General features: G+C 51.8%; 1 long non-coding RNA gene across 2 annotated transcripts in view; it reads right to left on the bottom strand.

The window, feature by feature from the left end:
- Window positions 1-1,862: 1,862 nt before the first annotated feature.
- The window catches only part of LOC102494422 (uncharacterized), a 12,247-nt gene continuing 721 nt past the window's right edge, over window positions 1,863-13,388 (bottom strand). The window contains exons 2-6 of one of the 2 annotated variants that reach the window (XR_003550144.1): window positions 12,876-12,990; window positions 11,014-11,094; window positions 9,123-9,467; window positions 4,764-4,854; window positions 1,863-1,992 (exon numbers count right to left, since the gene is read on the bottom strand). This is a non-coding gene — a long non-coding RNA (uncharacterized LOC102494422). The remainder of the gene's footprint in view (window positions 1,993-4,763; window positions 4,855-9,122; window positions 9,468-11,013; window positions 11,095-12,875; window positions 12,991-13,388) is intronic. The other variant, XR_003550145.1, reaches the window with a different exon arrangement.

Genomic DNA, 13,388 nt, shown 5'->3' with positions numbered 1-13,388 from the left:
TTGATATACATTTTCTCTTTTAAGAAAACAAATCTCATGTTGAAACTCTTTAAGCTTGAAAAAAAATTCAAAGGGAAATAAATTTTTCTTGAGCTGAGTTCAACTAAGTTTAATCATTTCAAGGAAAACATGTTTTACTTCTGCCCAAGCAGAGTCTGGTCATATGACGCACGGCTTAAATATATTCACACTCGGGGCTCGCCTGCCCGGGGCTGGGCTCTGCTGGCGGCTGGGTTCCCACTGTTTCCCGTCTAGTGTCTGCCTGGCGGGAAGTCAGCCAAGGCCTGTGCTCTTTCTGCTCTGAGGACTTTTAAAAACGCCGCATCTGTAGACCTGGCTTCCACCACATATGCTAAAACCTCAGACCGATTTTTAGTAACTGCTTCCCTTAATAAACACACAAGCTTGGGCTTCCCATGTGACCGACAACCCTAAGATCATCTCTGGAAATAAACTGTAATTGTCACAGGAATATTGGAGAACTGGAAATGGGGCCTAATCCTTTTTTAAGAAAAGAATTAATTAATTTTGTTTATCGTCATTATCTTTTTTTAAAAAAAATTGCTATAGGGCATGTAGCAGGGCAAGTGCTCCCACCAGAGAGAGAGAGAGAGAAAAAGGGAGGGGCAGGGAGGAGGGGGAGAGAGAAAGCAGGCCACCAGGTTTGGGATTCCAACTGTGGTGGGCCGTGGGGAACGTCCAGCACCTTAACTACCACACCACCTACTAATCCCAAGACATAATCTATTTTAAAACTTAAAATAAATAATTAAAAAAATTATTTATTCGGGACCAGCAGTTGACGCAATGGCTATGTCGCTGGACTCCCATGTAGTCAACCACAGTTCGAGTCCCAGACCTGGTGGCTTGAACTCATGCCAGGCACATGTGCATGCATGCCCATGATCCCAAGAGGAGAATGGAGGAGAAGGGATTGTGGCATGGCCATTCCCCCTGGGGGGTGAGTTCTCACTTTCTCTCTCTCTGTCTCGCTGTCTCTCTGGTGAGCATGTACGCCCTATAGCAAAAAATCTCTCTCTAAAAGGAAGTAAGAACTCCTTTCAACGGCACAGAAAATGGGCAGGGCAGTGGCACCGTGGCCGACTCACGAGGAAAGGTTACTGGTTCAATCCAGAGACCTCCCTGAGGACACTGGGTGTGCGTGTGCCCTTGATCTGGGCTGGCCAAGGTAGGGGACCTGACACAGTGACCAGACCCTGGCAGAGGTTCTGCAACTCTCTCTGTTCATAGAGTGAACTTTATTTTTCAAGCATCAGACATGAAACTTTGGGAGAGAACGGCAGCTGACGATACCTCCCGGAGGAGACGGGTCTCTGAATGGCATTTTCTTGGACATTGAGACTAGCCTGACATCTGGAGGTGACACTGTGGACCCGTCCTGATGACTACGGGCTGCCAGGCCCCCCAGCCTTTCACAGCTGCATTCACATGCAGCTTGTTGAGGGACCCTCGGGTCGGGTCGGCTCTCCCGGGGCAGAACCTCCGCAGTTTCCCACCGTGAGTGACACGCCACGGCCGTTAGAGGAGGGGTGTACGGAGTAGGTCTTGGTCGGTACAAATACGCAGAAAGACCGCCCGGCTGTCTGGGTGGTGAGGAGAAGCTTGAAGCACGGGCAAGCTCTGTCTGTGGCGCTCGGTCTATCCGTAGTGCTGCGTCCATGACCAGAGCCACGGTGGTTACCCAGGACCGCCGCGTTTGGGCAGCGGTCCGTGAGGTGGCTGTCGCCTTCCCTCAGAGTGTACAAGTGTCCCCATTTGGTTTCATGGCTTCACCTCTGCCAGGGTGGGTGGGGAAGTAGGGAGAGGCAAGGCCACTCAGCAAGGACAATCTCGCACAAGGCGCCTTTGCACTGCTCACTCAGATCAGACTTCTGCAGCCGCGGAGCTGGCAGGGCCGGACCCTCGTTGGTTTGGCCTGTCCTGTAACACGGCGAAGTTCTGACCATGTGCAGTAAGACGAGGACCCTGTACCTGTTTAAACAGAAAGCGGAAACTGGAACGCAGGAGGCAGACTTGCCGTAAAGGACACCGAAGGGTATGGGCTCAAACAATGGATCGGGTGATCTCCTGTTACTCCACAGCCATTGAAGTTAAGATGAAAGAGAAATGAATCAACCAGCCACACTGGCCCAGGGTAATCTGATGCTCTGTGATGCTGAACCCGTGGGAAGGCCCTGGGTCTGCGTCCCAAGGTCTCCCTGCCCACAGTGGGTGCTAACTGCTGGTCCCTTGAATTTGTATATTTCCTAAAAAGTTCACTTCTAAGGCCTTTTTTCATTTGTTTGTTTTTGGAGAGGTTTTTGCTATAAAGGTTTTTGCTGTCTTTCTGTGCTCTGGCCAGAAAGACAGAGAGAGACAGAGAAACAGAAAGTGAGAAATCACCCACCAGGGGGGATGGCCACGCCGCAATCCCTTCTCCTCCATTCTCTGCTTGGGATCTTGGGCACACACGTACACATGCCCAGCGTGAGTTTAAGCCACTGGGTCCAGGACTCAAACCACGGTCGACTACATGGGAGACCAGTGACATAGCCATTACGCCAACTGCTGGTCCCAAGGTCTTGAAGTTAGTAAGTAGCAGAACTGGGACTCGAACTCCTCCTGGGCTTTTTCTGCCACATAACCAGCCACAGTTCTGTGCACTTTATGCTCTCCTCAGCTACAAAGCCACGCGCACAATGCCAGCAGACTCCCTGTGCAGCCCATCAGCTGAAGCCAGTGGTGATCAGCAGGGGGCGGAGTGGTGGTGGTGGCAGAGGGACTGCAGACAGGTGAGCAACCCAGTTGGACGTGAGTCATCCCTTCTGTGTCTGACATCCGATCCGTGAACCTGATCTCTTCCCTGCCCTGACTGCTGTTTTCACTCATTACTGGATCACTGCAAATGGTACAAAAGGTTACAGTGACATGTCAACCTTGCAGAGTCTGTGGGCCTTCTTCCTGTCATACGAGCATGGCGTGTGTAGTGGATTGAATGGGTTTCCCCCAAATTCTTATATTGAAATCCTGACCACCGAGTGATGGTATTAGGAGATTAGGTCATGAGGGTGGAGCCTCATGATTGGGACAGAGTCCTGATGGGAAGAGAAGCAAAGGCAGGCCCTGCAGTCAGTGGTTGAGGGAGTCTGAACATGAAGTTGAAAACCACACCAGGCATGTGTGCACGTCCCCAATCCTGCCAGGATGGAGAGATGGAGAAGGAATTGTGGTGTGACTATATACCGTTGGGGATGATTTTCCATACTCTGGAAATGCAGACATCCTTTGGCAATAAGAAAAAAAAATTTAAGAGAGCTCATCTTCTCTCTGCTTTTTCCTCCTTGCAAAGACGCCGGAAGAAGACAACCATCTGCAAGCCTGGAAGTGCAGACGCAGGACCTGCTGGTGCCTTGGCCTCCACCTCGGCCTTCCAGCCTCCAGAGCTGTGAGAGATTTCTGTGGACTGAGTCATTCAGTTGACACTGTTCTGTTGCACTGTAATCCTTTCTCAGTCCCAGCTGACCGAGACAGTGAGTGTCAGAGAAATGGGAACAGGGACACTTGAAAATGGATTGTTTGGTTCTGGTTAGCAAGCCACAGTCAGCACGCCAACTCTGGCTTCCACTATTTGTTTATTTTTTGAAGAGAGATTTTTGCCATAAAGTACATGTGTTCGCCAGAGAGACAGAAAAAGACAGAGAGACAGAAGGCAAGAAATCACCCCCCAGGCCAGATGGCCATGCTACAATCCCTTCTCCTCCATTCTTCTCTTGGACTTTTGGACACGCACATGTGGCCCGGTGTGAGTTTGAAGCTGCTGGGTCTAGGACCTGAACCGTGGTCGACTATGTGGGAGTCCAGTGATGTAACCATTACAGCATCTGCTGGTCCCTCCAGTAGTTTTGTAAATTAGGTCATTTTGTTTTGCTTTTAATTGGTAAAGGGTGTTGTAAATTAGGTCATTTTGTTTTGCTTTTAATCGGTAAAGGGTGTGTGCACTCACCAGACAGAAATAGACAGAAAAAGATGGGAGGAAGAGGGGGATAGCACCCCTCAATGGGGTGTGGTCACACTGCAATCCTTTCTCCACTTCTTCACCTGGGATTTTGGGGCACACGTGCACAGTTGATCAGGGTTAGTTTTCGTTTTGCTTTTGACATTTGTTACAGGGAGAATGTGCCCACCGGAGAGAGACACAGAGACAGAGAGGCCAAGTGAGAAAACACGCTCCAGAGGGGACAGCCACACCACAGTCCTTTCTCCTCCATTCTCCTCTCTGGGTGTTGGGCTTGCACACACACGTGCCCAGTGGTTTTTGTTTGTTTGTCTCATTTTGTCTTTTAAATAATTATTAATTTAATTAATTTATTATTATTCAATTTGACCAGAGAGATACAGAGACAGAGAGAGCGGAAGAGGGATAAAGCAAGCTGCCAGGTCCAGGACTTGATCCACGTCCTGCCATGTGAGAGTTCAGCGCCTTAACCACCAAGCCACCTGCCGGCCCTGCCCACTGTGTTTTTTAAGCTGCCAGGTCTGGGACTTGAACTACATAGTCGGTCATGGGGAATCCAGACACTTTAAGCACCAGGCCACTGGCTGGCCCGCCCTACGTTTTGTGAGCTGGTGGGGCTGCTGGGATTTGATCCATGGTCAGCCATTTGTTTGCATGCTATTTCTGGCTGATTTTGCATCTCTGTGGCAGAAGTGAGGAGAATTTATGCCCCAGAGACTATAAACTCTGCCAAGCCTAAAATATTTACCTCTGGCTCTTTACAGGAACAGTTTGCTAACCCAGGTTTGTCAACAATCATCTGAGTTTGGCCCATTAATCGCAGACGATACGGTTTATTCCTGGGGAAAGAGGAAGTTAATATTAACCACCTCAGGTTTGTTAGTAACTTATTTCTGCCTTCGTCCCTAACCCAGTGTTCGTACTTGGCCTGGGAGAGATCGCTGAGTCATGAAACCCAAATAAAAAGGTCCTTGTAAACCAACCAGACTCCCTAATGCTTAAATTCTTGCTAGGCATGAAAGTCACCTTTATTTTCCCGCTTCTTCTACAGTTTCTTTTTTCTTTGTAGTTAAAAATGTTAAAAATATTCCCATCCCCTCATTCTTTCTTTACCTCAGACACAAATCAAAGGGAAAAAATCTCGTAGACTTCTAGTTCTGCAAGCATCAATGCGCTTAAAATCTATTGAAGTTATTTTTGGGGCCGGCAGGTAGCATGATGGTTAAGGGCATTGGACTCCCACATGGCCGACCGTGGTTCTAGTCCTGGATCTGATGGCTTGACTTCTCACTTTCGCTCTCTCTCGCTATGTCCTTCTCTGGTCAAATTAAAATAAATAAATGAATAAATAAAGTTAAATAAAATAATTCTTTAAAAAAAAAGCTATTGGGACCAGCAGTTAGCATAATGGCTATGTCGCTGGACTCCCATGTAGTAGACTGCGGTTCGCGTCCCAGACCCGGTGGCTTAAAACTCACGCCGGGCGCATGTGCGTGCGTGCCCAAGATCCCGAGAGGAGAATGGAGGAGAAGGGATTGCAGCATGACCATCCCCCCTGGGGGGTGATTTCTCACTTTCTGTCTCTCTGTCTCTGTCTGTCTGGTGAGCGCATGCGCCCTATAGCAAAAACCTCTCCAAAAAAAAAAAAAGTGATTTTGCTCAGGCCCAGGAGGTAGCACAGAGGTAATGCAATTGGACCCATGTGGGGAAGGTCCTGGGTTTGTGTCCTGGGACTTCTCTGACTCACTGGGCGCGTACATGTGTGCCGTCATCATGGCCAGCTGAGATGGGTGGGATCTTGACATGAGGATCCCAGTGGGGGTACCTGTCTCTTTGTCTCTCTCATGGAATAAATAAAATAAAAAAAAAACAAATGTGCAAAACAATAAGGAAAAAAAATACTTATCCAAATATACTTTGATTTCCTAAACTGAAAGTAAACTTACACCAAAATGAAATTATCAGAAAAGAAATTCAATCTATTTTTTAAAAATTATTTATTTAATTTTACTTATTCATTCATTTATTTTTAGTTTGATTAGAGAGACACAGAGAGAGAAAGCGGTAAAGTGAAAAAGCAAGCCTCCAGGTCCGAGACTTGAACCATGGTCGGCCATGTGGGAGTGTCCAGCACCTTAACCACCACACCACCTGCTGGTCCCAGAAAAGAAATTCAATCTATTTGAGCAAGTCTATGATCTGCATAATCAATTCGATTCAACTCTACAAACATTTTTTTTTCTCCATAAGGTGCATATACTTTCTGGAGAGAGACAGATAGAGAGGGAAAGTGAGAAATCACCCCCCAAGGGGGATGGCCATATTGCAATACCTTCTCCTCCTCTCTCCTCTTGGGATTTTGGGCATGCATGCACATGGACCTGGTATGGTTTATAAGCTGCCGGGTCTGGGACTCAAACCACTGTCAGCCACAGGACTCAATCCAAGTGTCATAACCACCACATCATCTGCTGGCCCCTCTACAAACATCTAAAGTTTATCTATTCCAGGAGTGAGACGGAGAGACCGCACCTCCCAGCAAGGTTCCACCTTTAACCAGCCCAGCATGGGCACGAGTGTGGGCCTGGCACACTCAGGCAGGTCTCTGGACACAGGTCAGTAACTGGCAACCTTCCGCCGTGGGTGTGCCATTGCACTGCCGCGCCACCATCCAGCCCCTCTGGTGTCCTGGGCACCTGTGAAGTTCTGCATGTTTCCCCTCTGTGTAGTGTGGGGTACACTCTGTGGTCCCCATTTCAGCTACTCCCACCCCAGGGCCTGTGCTCTCCTGACATCCTTTCTCCCTGGGGCTAGGATCCTGGCTCCGGGCCATGCCCTCCATCCGTGTCAGCCACTCAACTAGCAGGCCGACATGGCGGCAGATGGCGTCCGTAGCACTTGCAATGCGTGTGGCCCTGTCCTCGGAGGGACCTCTCTCCCAGACCTGGGGTGGAGGATCACAGCCCATCTCCAGTTTGCAAAAGCTGGCACGCACTGCCCACCTCCCCCAGCCGTGCTGGAGAGCCTTGCTTGACCGCGTGGGCATCTGACCATCATGACAGCGGCCTCTCCAAGGCAGCTCTAGGTCCGCATGGGAGCTGAACGCAGGCCGCCCTCAGAGCAGGCCCTGGCTGCCACGGTACCCAGGCCATCGCGCTCTTGCTGACTCCAGCAGCCCAGGTGGCCTCGCTGCGGTCTGGCTAGGACCCTGGCAGGCAGTGGCTCACTCTGCCTCTGGCTGCGTGTTTGGAACGCTGGGTGGGGTGAGGCTGAAGGACCTCCTAGATCTGACCTTCCTCTCTGCTAATCCCATTGGCCAGTTCGCAGGCGCTGGCCAAGCACCAGCTCCCTGGGACCCAGGGCCGAGCCTGGGATGGCGAGCCATTGAGCACTTGGAGATGCACCCAAAAGTCTGGGAACAACCTGCAGCTCTGAGATGCGTGTAGTGGTCCATTTCTGTCTCAGGCAAAAGAGAGAGGCTAGTTTGACCTAGACCCCGTGCCTGGGGAGGTAAAACCATGAACAAATAACTCAGTCCTGTGCCAGATTTGCAAAAATCCTGGGCAAATGCCTCTGCCTCAGGGAAGACTTCCCAGAGGAGATAACTTTTGAACTGGATTCAAAAGATGAATCTGGGGCCAGCAGGTGGCATGGTGGTTAAGGCAGCTGAATGTCATAGGCTGACTTCAAGGTTCAAGTCCTGGACTTGGCAGCTTGACAAATACACCAGGCATATGTACGCGTCCAAAATCCTGAGCGGAGAACAGAGGAGAAGGAATTGCAGCGTGGCCACCCCCTGGGGCGTGCTTTCTCACTCTCTCCTGCTCTCACTCTCCAGCAAACGCATGCGCCCTATGTAAACTAAAAAAATAGGGGGAGGGCGTGGGAAGGTGTGCTGTGGTCAGCAACCCGCTGCCCATAGGGGAGGCCGGTAGCCCTGCAGAACCTGTACTACCTTTGGGACTGTCCTGTCAGTCTAAAGTCATTTCAACATGAAACTTACGTTGTAAATTTCACCAGAGGGTGCATGCACTCTTTAGAGAGAGACAGAGACAGAGAGAGGGGGAGACAGAGAAAGCACCCCGCTATTGGGAGTGCTCAGACCACAATCTCCCCTCCTTCAACTCTCCCTCCTTTCAGGATTTGGGGTATGAGATTTTGGACGGATTGCTTTTCAAGCCACTGGGTCTGGGACTCAAACCACGTATTGGGCCGCATGGGATCCCACTGCCTTAACCATTAGGCCACAGGCCAACTCCCCCATAAAGTGTTTTAAAGCTGTGTGTTTTCCTTCATGAAAGTAAAAAGCAGGTATGTGCTCTCGTCTTGACACATCATAGATCTCTATGGCGCTGCCTAATTTCCCTGCCCCTCCCGCTTTCCCGCTAGACATGGCGTCTGGCACAGGACCGGCACCCGACCAGCACCCCGGGGCAGAGGGCCAGGACAGACAGAGAGAACGCCTCTTCCCACTGTGCCGTGCCGTCCGCATTCCTCACCACTGTTACTTGGGCCAAGTGACTGCAGTCAGCCCCTAAGACCCGCTTTCACACTCCCCTCCACGCCTAGCGAGTCCCCAGTCCTGCCTCTCCAGAATCCAGCCATGTCTGATGGCCTCCGAGCACCTTCATCTCGTGCCTAGGTTATGCAAGAGCCTCTCACCCAGCCTCCGTGCTCCACGCCTCACCCAGCAAAACACTGCCTCGACTCAGCAGCCTGAGCCAATACAGGGGTCCAGGGCGTCCTGCTTCTTTCTGGGTGAGAGCCAAAGTCCTTGAAGTGACCTCCGAGAACCTCTCAGGCAGGGCCCTGGCTGCTTCTCTGATCTTGTCCCTGTTCGGCGGCCTCTCTCATTCCTCCAGCCTCCCTGGACGCCAGGCCCTTCCTCGGGGCCTTTGTGCAGACCGTGCTGCATCACTTCCCAGGAGCCCCCGCTCACGCCCACCCCCAGTCCCCGCTCCTGCTCCCGCTCCCACTCCCGGGGTCTCTGCTCACATCCGTCTTTGCGGGGAGGCCTGTCTGCAATGAAACTTCCTCCTCACGCCGGAGGTCCTTCTGTTTTCTCTCTGCAGCCCTATCCTCCTAACGTCCGACTCGCCGTGCTTACCGATGACTTACTGCTATGACCCTCGTCAGCTGACAGAGCCTGGCCCTCAGCGAGCAGTGGGAAGGACGGACCAGAGCCACTCTCTCCCTCCAGGGACAGCAGGGTGGAAACAGCCCACAAACTGCCCTCCAGTATACAGAGCAGGTGTATGTCCGGCCACCGTCCGGAGCAGAAGTGGGGTCTGTCCACGAGCGCTAGCTTTCTGGAGCAGTGGCACTTTGGGACGGAGACACGGGGCTGAGTGCAGTCCCGACCATCTGTGTAGCTTCCGATAGTTTAATTCCACTGTGCCTCAGCTTGCTCATCCTTCACGTGGGGATTAACGGCTCCCACATCACCAGGCTGCTGGGAGAGTGAGTAAAATGAAGTATGGTTAAGCCATCAAAAATCAGCACAGGGAGCCAGCAGGGGACGTGGTGGTTAGGGCTCGAGACTCTCACGTGGCCAATCGTGGTCCAAATCCTAGACTGGAGGCTTGCTTTCTCACTTTCTCTCTCTGGTGAGTGCATACGCCCTACAGCAAAATTTAAAAATATGTAATAATAATATGGGACCAGCAGTTGGCATAATGGCTATGTCATTGGACTCCCATGTAGTCTACTGCGGTTTGAGTCCCAGACCTGGTGGCTTAAACTCACACTGGGTATGTATGCATGTGTGCCCGAGATCCTGAGAGAATGGAGGAGAAGAGATTGTGGCCTGGCCATCCCCCCTGGGGGTGATTTCTCGCTTTCTGTCTCTCTGTCTCTCTCTGTCTGTCTCTGTCTTTCTGACGAGCGTATGCACCCTATAGCAAAAGCCTCTCCAGAATAATAATAATAATTAATAAAAATAAATGATTCTTTAAAACAAAAAAAGATGATCACTTAATGCTTAAAATATACTTTCCCAGAAAATCAATTATTTAAAAACAAACAAACAAACAAACAAACAAAAACAGACTCCCTGGAGCTCATGAGAAAAGTTTAATCACCGAATCAGCTAAAGGCTGGGCCAGCCCGGGTAGCACAGTGGTTACGAGCTGTGCAGTGGGAGCCAGATTCCACATGGTCAGCTGAAGTTCAAATCCCAGCCCCGGCAGCTTAAAAATCACAAGGTGTGTGTGCGTGTGCTGTGTCGTAAGTCCTGGTGGGATGGAGAAATGGAAGAAAAAGGATTGTGGTGTGGCCAGGCCCCATGGGGGGATGCTTTCTTACATTCACCTGCAGGGACACAGTGGCAGGATGGGAATTCCATTGGTCAGCGCCCCCAAGACTGAGATGAAGCATCAAACCCCGTCCTCATAGCTGAGCAAGCAGAGGCCCAGGGAGGGTGGCCTTTGCCCAGGGACACGGGACTGGTGTGCGCCACAGCCCAGGTGCCAGGGACCGAGCAAGGTGTGCAGATGTGGCATCTCGCGGGAAGACAGCTGCTCCCTGAGTGCGTTGTTGGCCAGGGCCCCCCAGCCAGGGCAGAAGAGAGGGAGTCAGCTGGTCTACCTGGTCCCCACGTCCCCAGTCTGCCAGCACAGGACGGTGTCAGCAGGTGAGCACCATGTAGAATAACAGTGTGACAAGAGGGGCCAGCAGGTGGCGCAGTGTTTATGTCCCTGGACTCCCACATGGCCGACCACAGTTCCAGTCCTGGACCCGGTGGCTTGGAACTCACACTGGGCGCATGGAGCTGCTTTCCCGAGCTAATGGAAGAGAAGGGATTGTGGCGTGGCCATCCCTCCTGAGGGGTGATTTCCCACTTTTCCTCCCTCTGTCTCTGTCTCTCTCTGGCCAGTGCATGCGTCCTAATGCAAAAATACCTCCTAAAAAAAAAGTGCAACAAGAGCGTGCCCCAGTGTCTCCCCTGTAGCAAACAACTGTGCCACTGCCTCGCCCCCACGTGCTCACGGAGCTCCCACCTCTCCTTTAGGTCGCGTTTCACGGTCCAGTCCTCTATCCCGTGGGAGCCCAGGGCCAGGTTGTCTCTGGTTTGCTTCCGCCTGCAGGAAAGACCTTGCGTGACCACGCGGGCTGAGGGCTCCCCCTGGTGACCGTGAGTGGGATACATTTCCAGGACCGTAGTGGCCGCTGAGGCTGGGATGGGGGAGGCTCCAGAACTTTTGCAGGGATTGCAGCTGCCCCACCGTTCAGGGCAGAGTGGCCGCAGCTCTTGCTGAACACTGCGCCATGGAAAGCGCGCTATTGATTTGGGTCGTGTGTTTAGACGGGGGAGGGCTTGGGGAACTGCTCACCCCCACTCCCCACCCGCTCCCTGGCTTGTTCCCTCAATATCGTTTAACTAAATACAAGATTTTTCGGGTCCTACCATGTGCAAGGCACCGTGCTCATACATTGTCAGGTTGGGCCGGCTCCAGGACCTGGTGTGTAAGGCAGCCAGATCCACATGGCCAACCATGAGTTCAAGTCTCAGACCAGTGGCTTGAGAAACACGCTTAGCACGCACATGCATGTGTGCCCAAAATCCCGCCGTGGGGTGGGGTGGGGGGAGCTGAAGGAGAAAGGATTGCAGTTTGACCAGGCCCCACTGGGGTGCTTTCTCCTCGCTCTCTGGCAAGCACATGCTCATGTGCTTCTTTTTCCTTCTAGGAAAAAAAATAAGATTAAAAGGAAGGAAAGAAATTGAGGCCAGAACCTGCTGGTTTGAAACTCACACTGGGCATGTGTGCGAGTGTGCCCAAAATCCCAAGAAGAGAACGGAAGGGATTGTGGCATGGCCATGTCCCCGGGTGTGACTTCTCACTTTCCCTCTGTCTCCGACTAGTGCATGCACCCTATGGCGAAAACCTAAAAAAAGAAAGACAGAAATCAGACTTTTTCTACTCACAAAGACTAGAACACAGAGTATTGTTCCACTCAACCTGTGGAGCGCCCACTATGCACCCAGCGCTGGCTCTGTGACTGCTTGAAGTTGTGACCGTGAACTGCGGGGGTGGGAAATGCACACGCTCCTTCGCGGATGCTGGCCCCCTGTGTGCTCAGAATGCCAGCTGTTGTCATTGTCACCACCAGGCAGTGAGAAATGGACCCACTCAGGGGCCAAGCGTGGGAGATGGGACTTCCGGTGGAATACAGGCTAAAGACACATAGGGGGTGGGGGGTGTCTTCAAAAAGTTTGTGGAAAAGGTATGCTATGGAAAATTATGCATAGATTTTAAAACATTTCTGTACCAAAATAAACTTGCACTTTTTTTTTTTTTTTAACCAGAGGGGGTATGTGCTCACTAGAGAGAGACAGAGACAGAGAAAGACAAAGGTAAGTGAGAAAGTACCCAAGGCAGCGTGGTCATGCTGCAGTCTCTCCTCCATTGCTCTCTCCTTTCGGGATTTTGCGCACACATGTGCTTGCGTTGGTGTTTCCTTTTTTATTTTTTTTTTGGAGAGGTTTTTGCCATAGGGTGTGTGTGCTTGCCAGAAAGACAGAGAGAGACAGAGAGACAGAAAGTGAGAAATCACCCCCCAGGAAGATGGACACGCTGCAGTCCCTTCTCCTCCATTCTCTTCTTGGGATCTTGGGCACGCATGCACACGTGCCTGGCACGAGTTTAGGCCACTGGGTCCGGGACTCGAATCCCAGTTGACTACATGGGAGTCCAGTGACATAGCCATTATGCTAACTGCCGGTGCCGTGTTGGTGTATTTCTTAAGCCACTGGGTCCAGGACTCAAACCATGCAATTGGCCAAGTAGAGTCCAGCTGCCTTAACCACCGTGCCATGAGCCAACTCTGAACTCCTGTTTAATTCCATTTTCCCACAGCCTACCTGTGTATGCAAGATTACACACGCGCATACGGGCCCAGCTTGGTCTGGAGGCTGACTCCTCTTTGCATCATGGCAACGGGACAGAGAGGGGGCCTTGAACGGCTTCTTCCTTTACCTGGAAAAGCCAGCAGGAGTCTGGTGAGGTCCCGTGGCAGAGGCTGGGAGGGAAGGCAGCTGTCCTGGCCTTCTTGTCTGCCCTTCCCCCTCAGCTGGAGAGGCAGACCTTGGGGGTGAGGGCCAGGAGGCGGGCCAGGAGCCGAGGGGAGGGGCCCAGGATTGCCGGGCTCCAACCTTCCCCTAGACCAATGGGCGTCCGCAGGCTTCTTCCCTGCAGGGCTTCCCAGGGCCTGCTCTTTGCCATGAGGCCTCCAGGAGGGAGCCAAGTAGGGAACAGTTCCCAGAGCCTTTTGCTAAGGGGTATCTCAGGGACAGGTGTTCAGAAGGGGATGGTGGCTTGAAAATCATGCTGGGCATGTGTGTGTGCGTGTGTGTGTGTGTGTGTGCGTGTGTGTG

The sequence above is a fragment of the Tupaia chinensis genome, unplaced genomic scaffold (assembly GCF_000334495.1).
Source record: "Tupaia chinensis unplaced genomic scaffold, TupChi_1.0 Scaffold000045_1, whole genome shotgun sequence".
NCBI classification, from domain to species: Eukaryota; Metazoa; Chordata; class Mammalia; order Scandentia; family Tupaiidae; genus Tupaia; species Tupaia belangeri.
Note: the sequence above shows the minus strand (reverse complement) of the source record. Positions and strands in the feature narration are given on the sequence as shown.